This window comes from Mytilus edulis, chromosome 6 (assembly GCF_963676685.1).
Source record: "Mytilus edulis chromosome 6, xbMytEdul2.2, whole genome shotgun sequence".
Classification (NCBI taxonomy): Eukaryota; Metazoa; Mollusca; class Bivalvia; order Mytilida; family Mytilidae; genus Mytilus; species Mytilus edulis.
The window spans coordinates 57,418,275-57,431,557 of NC_092349.1; the positions used below are offsets into that span (position 1 = coordinate 57,418,275).

The window sequence follows — 13,283 nt, forward strand, 5'->3', positions numbered from 1 at the left end:
ACTCAAAGTGGTGCATTAAATTTGACGTCATGGTGAGAGAAACAATGAAAAGTGAAATTAGCAATAGAGTTCTAAATAGATAAGATAAATATAGAAAATTAAAGTTTCTTTACAATGTAAATTGAGTTCGTTTTACTATTATATGATACATGAAATTGTTCTAAAGCCTAGCTTGGTATCTAATTTGAAGTGTTGTTGTCAATTTGGAGTATTATTTATCAACAATTGTTTCCTATCAAATAGTTTAATTCCATTTGCATTTAACTTCAAATTTTCAAATCTTGTGTTAAGTAATCACAAAATGTAATATTTAGGACTAATTTGCATGGAGTATGCTTGTAAAGGTCTGTAACAATCTTATGACTTGAAAAAAATAACAGTTGCTATCACTGACAGTCATGATTTACTGAAAACAATTGTAGAATTTGCCTATTCAACATGTAGTATATATCTCTAAATGAGTTAAGATTTTACATGTATTGTAAGAACAGTATAAACATGACATAATGGCCTTATTCTATGAAAATCTCAGGTCATTTTATGAAGTTACAGAAATTCTCAAAGTTGACTATTAGTATCTGAATTTAGTCCTAACTGAAAATTCTCATTTTCTCTTTTGATTTAAAAGGATAAAATTTGACACCAATAAATATAAATGAAAAACAAATTTTCCAATATGTACATGATGTAAGAACAGTATAAAAATATTGAAAAAGGAGACAAGTTGTATGAAAATCTCACATAATTTTTTAGAGGGGACAATAAATGAGCATTTCTGACTGTCAACAGTTTGGTGGTGCATTCTATAATGAATTTTCTTTTTTTTCTTTTTTTATATTATAATTTTCTTTATTGAAAAGCACTTTACGCCCATATGGACCAATGGCTTAAAACATTATACATAATATACAGTTAACATAAAACAATGAAAATAAACAACGGAGACACTTTGAACTATAATTTGTCTTTTTTTTAAATCAATATATATATAAGAGATTCAAATTATATCAAGGACTCCCTGCCCTCAGTGTTAGTGATTTTTTAAAAAGGAGCCTAATTTGCAAGTGTCCTGTTTTGTTTCAGGATTGAGGATATGTTTTAATTTATCTATATCATTTAAGTTATTATATTTATTTTCATTTAAAAATTCTTTTCTTAAATGTTCCTTTATTTTACATTTAAAAAAGAAATGAAACTCATCATCTAGTACATCACAATGTGTACATAGTCTTAAATCTCTGGGAATTTTCCTGTATAGATCTTCCAGTTTCTATTAATCAGCAGTGGTCACTTATTTGAAATTTAGAAATTAGTTGTCTATATTCAAAGTTTTGAGAAAGTAGGTATGGTTCAAAGTTATAGCTTTTCTTTATTTTTTTAAAAAGTTGGAGTTTGCTATTCTTTTGTAAATTTAATATTTTATCATTATATAAATTTTCATAGGAGTTTTCTAGATTTTGTTTGTATATTAGCCTATTATTTTTATCCTTATTTTGGTTAACAATTTCTAAATCATTTTGACTTCTGACATGATTTACATAGGAGTACCAAGAATAAATACCTGCATTATGTAAAGTTTTTGCCAAATTTAGTGTCTCTTTTAGTAAGGGACTAGTTTCTTCCCTTAATAGTCTATCATGAAAAAGAAGAGTTTGTCTTTTTATAAAGCAATCAATAGGGTAGCTGCCTAATTCAGATCGAGCAGCTATATTTCAAGAGCATTTTTTTGCTCCTAAAGTTAACTTATTAAATTTATTTAGTACTTTATCAGGTGGACTTTTGTCAATGAAATTAAGAGTATCTACTTTTTTGTTATTTTTATCTCCTTTAATTGAAGCTTAATAAAAGGATGAGTATGCATCCATATACCATATTTCACTGTTATAAGTTAATATAGGTCTGACGAGTGAGTTAAATAAATGGTTTGACAAATTTACAGGAGTCTGATGAATCGAATTACAATATGTTTTTATAGAATACATTACTTTCATAGATTTTTTGGCTAATTCTTGTGCTGAATGAATAAGATTTCCATTCTGACTAATAATATTACCATGAAATTTAAATCCAGTGCAAACACAAATACCACTCTATAGAGGGATAATTTTATCCCTCTAAAGAAGGTTTATCCCTCTATACAGGTATAATCACCATCCAGGGGGGTTTGTTCCCAACCTGTTAAAATCATAGTTTTAGTTTTTTTTCAATTTACAGTTACCTGCCATTTATCACAGTATTGAGACAAATGGTTTAAACTTGACTGAAGACCCTCTTTAGTTTCAGACATTATCAAAATATCATCAGCAAATAGGAGACTTCGAATATTTGTCTTCTATTTCAAGGGATCACAGTCATCCTGTTTAAAAATTTGAGGTAGATCATTTATGAAAATGTTGAATAGGGTGGGACTTAAATGAGAGTCCATAGAAAAAAAAGTATACCGAAAATATATTTTTAAATGATTTTGATAACTATATAACATACATAAATTGGTGGTATACATGTACTCCACCTCCAGCTTATTTGGTGATTCTCAGGTACATATGATTTCAAACTAGAGGCTCTAAAGAGCCTGTGTCGCTCACCTTGGTCTATGTGCATATTAAACAAAGGACACAAATGGATTCATGACAAAATTGTATTTTGGTGATGGTGATGTGTTTGAAGTTCTTACTTTACTGAACGATTTTGCTTCTTACAATTATATCTATAATGAACTTTGCCCATTAGTAACAGAGAACTATATTTGGTAAAAATTTACATATATTTACCAAATTAATGAAAATTGTTAAAAATTGACTATAAAGGGCAATAACTCCTTAAGGGGTCAATTGACCATTTAGGTCATGTTGACTTATTTGTAGATCTTACTTTGCTGAACATTATTGCTGTTTACAGTTTATCGCTATCTATAATAGTATTCAAGATAACCAAAAACGGCAAAATTTCTTTAAAAATTACCAATTGGAGGGCAGCAACCCAACAACCAGTTGTCCAATTCATCTGAAAAATTCAGGGCAGATAGATATTGACTTGATTAACAATTTAACTTCATGTCAGATTTGCTCTAGATGCTTTGAATTCATAGTTATAAGCCAAAAACTGCATTTTACCCCATTGTTCTATTTTTAGCCGTGGCGGCCATCTTGGTTGAATGGCCAGGTCATCGGACACATTTTTCAAACTAGATACCCCAAAGATGATTGTGGCCTAGTAGTTTCAGTGGAGATTTTGTAAAAGATTACTTAGATTTATGAAAAATGGTTAAAGATTGACTATAAAGGGCAATAACTCCTAAAGGGGTCAACTGACCATTTTGGTCATGTTGACTTATTTGTAGATCTTACTTTGCTGAACATTATTGCAGTTTACAATTTATCTCTATCTATAATAATATTCAAGATAATAACCAAAAACAGCAAAATTTCCTCAAAATTACCAATTCAGGGGCAGCAACCCAACAACCGATTGACCGATTCATCTGAAAATTTCAGGGCAGATAGATCTTGACCTGATAAACATTTTTACCCCTGTCAGATTTCCTCAAAATGCTTTGGTTTTTGAGTTATAAGCCAAAAACTGCATTTTACCCCTATGTTCTATTTTTAGCGGTGGCGGCCATCTTGGTTGGTTGACCAGGTCACGCCACACATTTTTTAAACTAGATACCCCAAAGATGATTGTGGCCAAGTTTGGATTAATTTGGCCCAGTAGTTTCAGAGGAGAAGATTTTTGTAAAAGATTAATTTAATTTATGAAAAATGGTTAAAATTGACTATAAAGGGCAATAACTCCTAAACCGGTCAACTGACCATTTTGGTCTTGTTGACTTATTTGTAGATCTTACTTTGCTGAACATTATTGCTGTTTACAGTTTATCTCTACCTATAATAATATTCAAGATAATAACCAAAAACAGCAAAATTTCCTCAAAATTACCAATTCAGGGGCAGCAACCCAACAACCGATTGACTGATTCATCTGAAAATTTCAGGGCAGATAGATCTTGACCTGATAAACATTTTTATCCCGTCAGATTTCCTCAAAATGCTTTGGTTTTTGAGTTATAAGCCAAAAACTGAAATTTACCCCTTTGTTCTATTTTTAGCCGTGGCGGCCATCTTGGTTGGTTGACCAGGTCACGCCACACATTTTTTAAACTAGATACCCCAAAGATGATTGTGGCCAAGTTTGGATTAATTTGGCCCAGTAGTTTTAGAGGAGAAGATTTTTGTAAAAGATTACTTTAATTAACGAAAAATGGTTAAAAATTGACTATAAAGGGCAATAACTCCTAAACGGGTCAACTGACCATTTTGGTCATGTTGACTTATTTGTAGATCTTACTTTGCTGAACATTATTGCTGTTTACAGTTTATCTCTATCTATAATAATATTCAAGATAATAACCAAAAACAGCAAAATTTCCTCAAAATTACCAATTCAGGGGCAGCAACCCAACAACCGATTGACCGATTCATCTGAAAATTTCAGGGCAGATAGATCTTGACCTGATAAACATTTTTACCCCATGTCAGATTTGCTCTAAATGCTTTGGTTTTTGAGTGATAAGCCAAAAACTGCATTTTACCCCTATGTTCTATTTTTAGCCGTGGCGGCCATCTTGGTTGGTTGACCGGGTCACGCCACACATTTTTTAAACTAGATACCCCAATGATGATTGTGGCCAAGTTTGGTTTGATTTGGCCCAGTAGTTTCAGAGGAGAAGATTTTTGTAAAAGTTAACGACGACGGACGACGGACGCCAAGTGATGAGAAAAGCTCACCTGGCCCTTCGGGCCAGGTGAGCTAAAAAGAGAAACAAGCTTAGAATTATAGATTTTTTTTTGTAATAAATGGCAACTAATTTTTTTACAGAAATGTTTAGATGGGCGGTGAAAACATGTGCGATTTCGCGAAATTCGTATAAAACAACTGACGTCGGATGTATCCTATTTATATATACATTACAAAGTGTTAGCCAAAGAAGGACGTCATATTAGAATAAACAATATTGTACAAAATGTCCTATATTTGCTATATACATACTTAATAAGGTATCTATACTTACTTTTCAGTCTTCTGCAGAATAGCGCATAATCCATATGATGTATCCTTGAACCTGCGAGACCCGCGGTTACTATATCCAATGAGAGGCCTTCTTACTTCTTCGTGATGAGAGAATTCATTTGCATACAAAATTGAGTTTTGTGATACAAAATTGAGTTTTGTGATACAAAATTGAGTTTTGTAACACAAAATAGACTTCTTTGTTAAATTTTCACTTCTGTTTAACAAAACTCAAAAATAAACACAAAATTAAATTTTGTCACAACAAAAATGACTTTTGTCATTACAAAAATGACTTTTGTCATGACAAAAATGAATTTTGTCGACAAAAATGAATTTTGTCATTACAAAATTCACTTCTGTGTCACAAAAGTCAATTTTGTCCACACAAAAATAAACACAAAATTGAATTTTGTGTGACAGAAGTCAATTTTGTCATGACAAAAATGAATATTGTGACACAAAAATGAATTTTGTCATGACAAAAATGACTTTTGTCATGACAAAAATGAATTTTGTCGACAAAAATGAATTTTGTCATTACAAAAGTCATTTTTGTCATGACAAAATTCATTTTTGTCATAATGACAAAATTCATTTTTGTCGACAAAATTCATTTTTGTCATGACAAAATTGACTTCTGTCACACAAAATACAATTTTGTGAATTCTGTGAAGACAAAATTGACTTTTGTGACACAAAATTGACTCTTGTGGCACAAAATTGACTTTTGTGTTAAATTTTCATTTCTCACGATTTAACAAAACTCAATTTTGTCTACACAAAAATAAACACAAAATTGAATGTTGTGACAAAATCTCAGTTTTGTATGCAAATTAGTTCACAGAATCCAAACCAAACCTGTTTTGCATACAAAATTGACTTTTGTCGCCCAATATTCAAATTAGGTAACAAAAGTAAAGTCTGTGTTACAAAAATGAATTTTGTCATGACAAAACTAACTTTTGTCCACCGAAAGATAATTTTGTATGACAAAATTGAAATTTGTAGTATGCTACAAATTTTGTTAAACTGAACTCGTTTTTGTTGAACAAAACTCACTTTTGTCCGTACAAAATTGAATTTTGTCGACAAAACCACAAGAGTCCCATTCGGCGCCCCGTACCTCGAACACAAAAAACTATTAAACGTGTTGTTTTCAATTTTTTAGAATTTTCCACATAAGCCTATCTTGTTGTGAAGTGTTGTTTCCAATGGTAATCATACATCATCTTCTTATTTATATACATCATTATATATATAATGCGTTCTATTAAAATATAAAAAATAAGATGTGTTATGATTGCCAATGAGACAAGAGACCATATCCAGATATTAACAACTATAGGCCACTGTACAGCCTTCAACAATGAGCAAAGCCCATACCGCATATACTCAGCTATAAAAGGCCCCTAAATGACAAATGTAACACAATTTAAACGAGAACACTAACAGCCAAATTATGTACAAAACAAAATGAACGGAAAACAAATTAGTAAAACATCAGCAAACTACAACTCCTGAATTACTGGCTCCTGACTTGGGATAGGCACATACATACAGAATGTGGCATATTTGACCGGAATAGTCATAACCTTATACCTTATTCATTGTCTTTATATTTTCCAGTGCACGTAGCGATATAAGGTAAAAAGATTAGACGTTTGACATAGAGAGACGAAAGATACCAGAGAGATAGTCAAGCTCATAGATTGAAAGTAAACTGACAATGCTATGGCTAAAAATAAAAACACAAACAGACAAATAATAGTACAGAAGACACAACATAGAAAACCAAAGACTAAGCAACACGAACCCCACCAAAACTGGGAGTGATCTCAGGTGCTCCGGAAGCGCAAGCAGATCCTACTCCACATGTGGCACCAGTCGTGTTGTTTATGTTATTACAACTCCAGTAAAAAGTCTACTTCGGTAGGTCATTGAAATGTCTTGGGTAATAATAACTATTGCTAAAGAAAAAAATGGAACATTGACCCTAACATCCGAAATATGTGTCAATGTTTATATAAAATTCCTGGATTATTACAAAGTTACCTAGCTGATTATGCGATATGGGCTTGTTCATTGTTGAAGGACGTAATGTGACCTATAGCTGTTAATTTCTGTGTCATTTGATCGCTTGCGGAGAGGTGTCTCATAGGCATTCATACCACTTCTACTTTTTTATATATATAATGAGGTAATTATCGTCGGTCGGGATCTTTGAGCGCGAAACGAACATCGGACAATCTTAATTATTTTCTAGACGAAAACAAGTTTATGTCACATCAATATAAAACCTATGTTGTGTGTGAATCTACCCCCTTTCTAGAGTCCGTTACTATTTTGTCAAGAGGTACATAGTGTCATGGAAATCAAGTTCTTTTAAAGTATAAGTTCCAAATGTAAGAAATATTCTGAAATGAAATTACCTCTTCGAAACACATTGCAATATTCGTTCCCAATATTTATAGATATTTATTTAAGCAGGATAGGAAAAGACTATATAGCATTGTATAAAATTAAACCTGAAAACGAAACTTCTGTCAGGGAAACCTCTATACGTTGGCAATACGTTCTTAATGATATAGATTATAATGTAATCTATTCTCTATATATCAGCCCTGATAGCATCCCACCTCAGAACACAATTATTCTTTCCCTTGGCTACAATGCATTTTTTGGTTAAAGTCAAGATGAATTAAACAATTTGCACCGTTTCCAATCTAATTAAAAACCGATCTCTCATCGCTCCTGTTTCTGATATGTCGCGTGGGCACGCGACATATCAGAAACAGGAGCGATGAGAGATCGGTTTTTTATTAGATTGCACCGTTTCAAACATGAAATAAATTTAACCGATTATAGACCATTATTATTCTAATAAAATACGCTTGTCCCAGGACAATCCATCAGTGCTTTTTTTTTGAGAGCCCTATTAACATACCAATGGTAGGAATTGAATCTTGAATAAATCACGACGGCTAATGTATACCCTACTTTCATTTTGGCCAAATCACTACTTTCACTTTCAGCAATAATTTGTTTCTATATGTTTTACTTATTTCAACATATATACAACTGATAGGACCACTTATAAATAGTAAATATTTCAAAGAAAACAGTAGACGGATTACTTTGGAAGAAACACTCCATGTAATAATTGGGAACTATATTCCTAGTCCACTATAGTGGTAGCATGAGATGCAACTGGACGATGGCCTATATGGGTCGAGGAATCAAACCAAGACTGATATAAAAAAAGAACATTTAAATCTCCCCTCCATGTTAGGGGCATGTTATTCAATAGTTTTCATACCATGCTGTATATCATATATGTTTCTTCGTTTATTGTTTTGAACGTAAACCAGACTACTTGTTTTCATTCAGTTTGAATTGTCTTACACTAGACGATGGAAGTGTTTAACGACCTTGACTGGCTTTACACCCCTCGCACGGTCGGTTGTTTTACACGTGTCATTTCGAAGTCTTTTAAAGCTTGCTACGCGGTATGGATTTTGCTTATAACTTACGTCAACCTTTAGGTCATTTTTATTCACAAGTGGAGAATCTTATTAGAAATCACAAAGATGTGTTACTGTCTTTTACGGAAAACTAAACAAAGACTGAAGGCTCGATGGTATTCTTACATCAATCTCAGAATTGCACGAAATGTGTTTTCCTACTTTTAAATTTGAATAATTTGGTTTGTCATTAAATCATAATGAAAATAAAATGTCATTCTTTAACAAACATGCATTTTTATCACATTGGTACAAGGAATTTACTTTTACATATTTCTACATGAATGATAAGATATTTTTAAATTCACTGTATTTATGAATTCAAATTCAAATCAATTAATACTATTTCTTGTTAAAATTTTAAATGCGCATCCAAAAGTGGCAAAATAATCAACTTATTGATGGTGGCCGAGTATTGGTAGAAGTAGAAGATAAATTACAAAATGCCGTATATATATGGATTATAACAATTTCTGTTTTTATTACAGAAATTCGTTGCTTTATAAACATTTCAAATTGGATATTTATTTCGCTCATTTGACTCAGTTAATATATATTCGAAAGTCAATAAAACTTAGAAAATTACCTCATTAAAACAATAATTGTATAATATCTGATGATTTAAATCACTACAAAGACATATAATTTGTAATCGATCAATTTTGTCGTTTAATTTATGATTATATAAATTGTGATGCCATGGTACACAAATTAAAACTACATGAACACAGTTTTATGAGGCAAATATTATACTAAACGCCTAGTTAAATTCGAAAATAGCAACCCTTTTCTTTTATATGTTTGTAATTATGATTTCATATGGAATAAATTAAACGAATAAATTAATGATTATAGAGAGAAAATGAATAAGTTTATATTTGATCTGTAACACTTTCATAAATATTTCATAAAAAAAACCCCAAGCACTTAATTTAAGTACAACTTTACTTATCATGAGAAACCGTCAATCGCTCATGCAAATGTACAGACTAATGTAGTAAAATGGTTAATTCATTCTTGTTGATTTATCCAATTCTGGTAATATTGTTATGTCTATCTTCAGGTGATATTAATTAACCCTCATATACGCAATTATGTCTAATGCAGATATATTACTTCGTGCATAATTTTTGTTCAAATTGTTAGCTTGTTCTACATTGCCTCGTGTAAGGCCCTTAGTAAAGTAAGGAAAAATACAGTTTCAAAGATATACTTATAAAATTGTCAAAAATCATCCAGAAAATGTACACCAGGTGTAAGTTACTGAATAATAAATAGTATGTTCTTGCTTTTCAGGAATCGTCCGTGTTAACAAATGTATATGACTATTCCATTAAATTTTAGCTTGCATGTTGGACACTGTTATATATAGGAAAAAGAGATTATGGATGATTTTATTGTTTTTTTTGTGTTTTTTCGCCATTTTTTAGCACCACATTTAGGCTATTTCTTGGCGGCCAGTTTTTATTGGTGGAGGAAACCTGAGTATCTGGAGAAAACCACCGACCTCCAGGAAACTGACAATCCTAGTCAATTGAGATTGGAGTCTGGTGCACCTGCACGAGCGGGATTCGAACTCACAACCTCAGGGTTGACTGGCTTCTGATTACAGTAGTAACTACTTAGACCACTCGACCACCGAGGCCCCTAGATTATGGATGTGTTTAGAAGATACATCATTTGATAAATTTAGCTAAGAAATTGTTTTTTTTATATATAAAAAAGAAACATAATTCTATACATAAAAAAGAAGATGTGGTACGATTGTCAATGAGACAACTCTCGACAAGAGACCAAATGTCACAGAAATTCATGTATATCAAAACATTTATCTTTTCAGGAACCCTGTGTGATAGAGATATGTTCGCTTCTTCCGATAGAATTTTAAACACGTTTTGAGGGACGCCCGTTTGTTTGGTTTTTTTTTTAGGTTTTCGACGCCATCAGTCCATTGTGTTTTTAAATTGGATAATATAAAGTATGAGAACGAAATAAATATTTATTTTTCATGATACCGGTACATGTATGATGAAATTTATGCTCTGCAGCAGTCTGTTTGTGATTGTTTTGAGTTTTTTTTTTAAAGTCTGGATGCCGAAACGAGTGATTTTCGTGATAATTTTTTTTAAATGATGTTATACCAAAATATTCTCGCAGATTTATCATCTACAAACATCTTTAAAGGTACTTTATATAGTACAGTATTTTTGATTGATCAGACCCATTCAAAGTTCAACAAAACTCGATCGTTATAGCGTGACCCAAATTAAAATGGTACGAAACGAAAACATGATTTCATTTTTCATTGATTCATTCTATAGCTACATTAAAAAGTTGACTCCATAATACCAATATGTTTAAAACTGGTAATAACAAGGAATCTATAAGCAGTTAATTTGTATCATATATATGAAGCTCAAGTTTTTATTTACTCGAACAAAAGCATTGGAGAGTTATCAAGAAGACTTATACTTTAACGCATACAGTTAGTTAGAACAAGTAGTAAATGATCGGTTCCAACAGAATACTCTGAAAAGGTAGCAAAAAAATAAATGAATGCACCGACAAATAGATAGCTTGATTTAACGAATTATCATTAAAGGCGTATACAGTCTTAAGCCACTACCAAATTCACAAACAGATAAAAAGTAAATAAAAGTGATAGCAAATACTTTCGACAACGCCTCGACGAAAGACATAATTTCAAACCACTTTCGAACAACCCACATAAAAATTGGTACTTGGGAAATATTCACACACTCACACACAATTTTTTGCATTCTCGTGCTACTTTTTGTATATTTTCTCTGTTTATTTAAAACAGAAATACATGTATGTTACACGGGCTTCAATTGCTCCCTCAATGTATCCAACAGACATAAAAAGGAAGTTGTTGAGAAAAAATTGACAAACATTTAAAATAAATGTACATGTAAGATGTTATATTGATATACGTTTTCTGCTAATAAGGAAATAGGATATAATATACTATTAGATGGAACTGAATATATGACATAACACCAGATGATGAAGTTTGGTGCCTCATGTCACGAAGCTATGACTAGAGTCTACATGGGGAGGGTTGGGATCCCGCTAATCGTTGTTTAATCCCGCAACATTCTGTATGAATGTGCCTGTCCCAAGTCAGAAGCCTGTAATTCAGTGGTAGTTGTTTGTTTTAAAAGTGTTACATATTTGTTTTTTGTTCATTTTTTGTACATAAATTAGGCCGTTAGTTTTGTCGTTTGGATTGTTTTACGTTGTCGTTTAGGGGCCTTTCATAGCCGACTATGCGGTATAGGCTTTGCTCATTGTTGAAGGCCCTACAGTGACCTATAATTGTTAATTTCTGTGTAATTTGTACTCTTATGAAGAGTTGTCTCAATGGCAATCATACCACATCTTTTTTTTATATAAGGTTTATAAGGCCAGACGACGGGGAAAATATCAAAGGTATCATATACAATGCACTTTGTAGCAGGCATATCATTACGAAAAGAAGTTTTTGTGTTAAGCAGTTTCCTTTTTTTACTTGTTGAACATGTATATTAGGATATATTCTCCTCAGTATCAACTTGCATACGAAGCTTCATATGTGGATCCGGGGGGTGGATTCTGGGTTTCCAGTTTTGTTGGAAAAATTGGTTGATTATATCGGGGATAACTGAAGCATGACTGGCACCCCCTATTAGGCCATTAACTACACCCTTCCACCAAAAACGAAATAATAAAAGAATGAGAAAAAAAACATTATAAAAAGTTCTGGATCCGCCAATGGGTTTTCGAAACTTTACATTTGTAACTAATTTTGTTTAAAAAAGAATCGGAAATTTAATTGGAAAAGAATATTTATTTTTTAAAATTATTAACCATTTCTTGTTGACAGAAAAATTCTAATGATATAAAAGAAATACACCCACTATTGAGTTCTCATGAACGAAAAAGTCTGCCGATACAGATAGGCGGTTTAGATCTTCTGTAGAAAGACAGGGCTGACAAACAAGACTACATGTACGAAAAAACAAACTTTTCAGATCAATTATAATTTACATATTCATAAATAATGAAAATTACGAAAATAAGAAGAAAATTTACTTACCTTGTAGACTTTAAGTTAACATTTTCTTTGATGAAATAATGCGAAGTAATTCGATTAGAACTTCAATAGAATTTATTATTATTTACATTTCATAAAAGTACCTCCTGTGTTCTTTGTACGAAGGTGTGATGGGGTATAACCCAAAGGTTTTAACACGATTTAAGGACGAACCTTTTCCGTTGCCATTTAACTTTTACATTGTTTTGAAATATGGCGGAAAACAAAAGCATACCCATGCGGATCCAATCGAAAAGATAAACAAACCAGACAAAACACAAAGGCGAAATATATAGAGAAACAATTAAGTAAAAATACCTTTATGTACATTTAAATACGAATATGTTTGAATATAATTATGTAATTAGTGTTAATTGTACTGGTCTGGTTGGTTGGTTTATATTGTAGTGAGGTGAAAAGAAATTAAGTATTATAGTTATTTTTATGTCGACATTTTCTCTTTGACTTTTAATTTCTAAAGTAACTATTTATACGATTTATAATCTGCAATAAAAAAATAATTCATGTATTTGAAGGTTGGAATATACAATGTAATAAGTGAATGGTGAAAAAGTGTTATATTCCCAACGTTA

At 31.7% G+C, this 13,283-nt stretch overlaps 1 protein-coding gene across 4 annotated transcripts in view; it reads right to left on the reverse strand.

Annotated features, from left to right (window-relative positions):
• Window positions 1-12,953, reverse strand: part of LOC139527951 (uncharacterized) — a 104,017-nt gene extending 91,064 nt beyond the window's left edge. For 2 of the 4 annotated variants that reach the window (XM_071323681.1, XM_071323676.1), the window contains exon 1: window positions 12,694-12,953. The gene's annotated coding sequence lies outside the window, so the exon portion shown is untranslated. The remainder of the gene's footprint in view (window positions 1-12,693) is intronic. The other 2 variants (XM_071323654.1, XM_071323647.1) reach the window with 1 other exon arrangement.
• Between the last annotated feature and the right edge of the window lie 330 nt (window positions 12,954-13,283).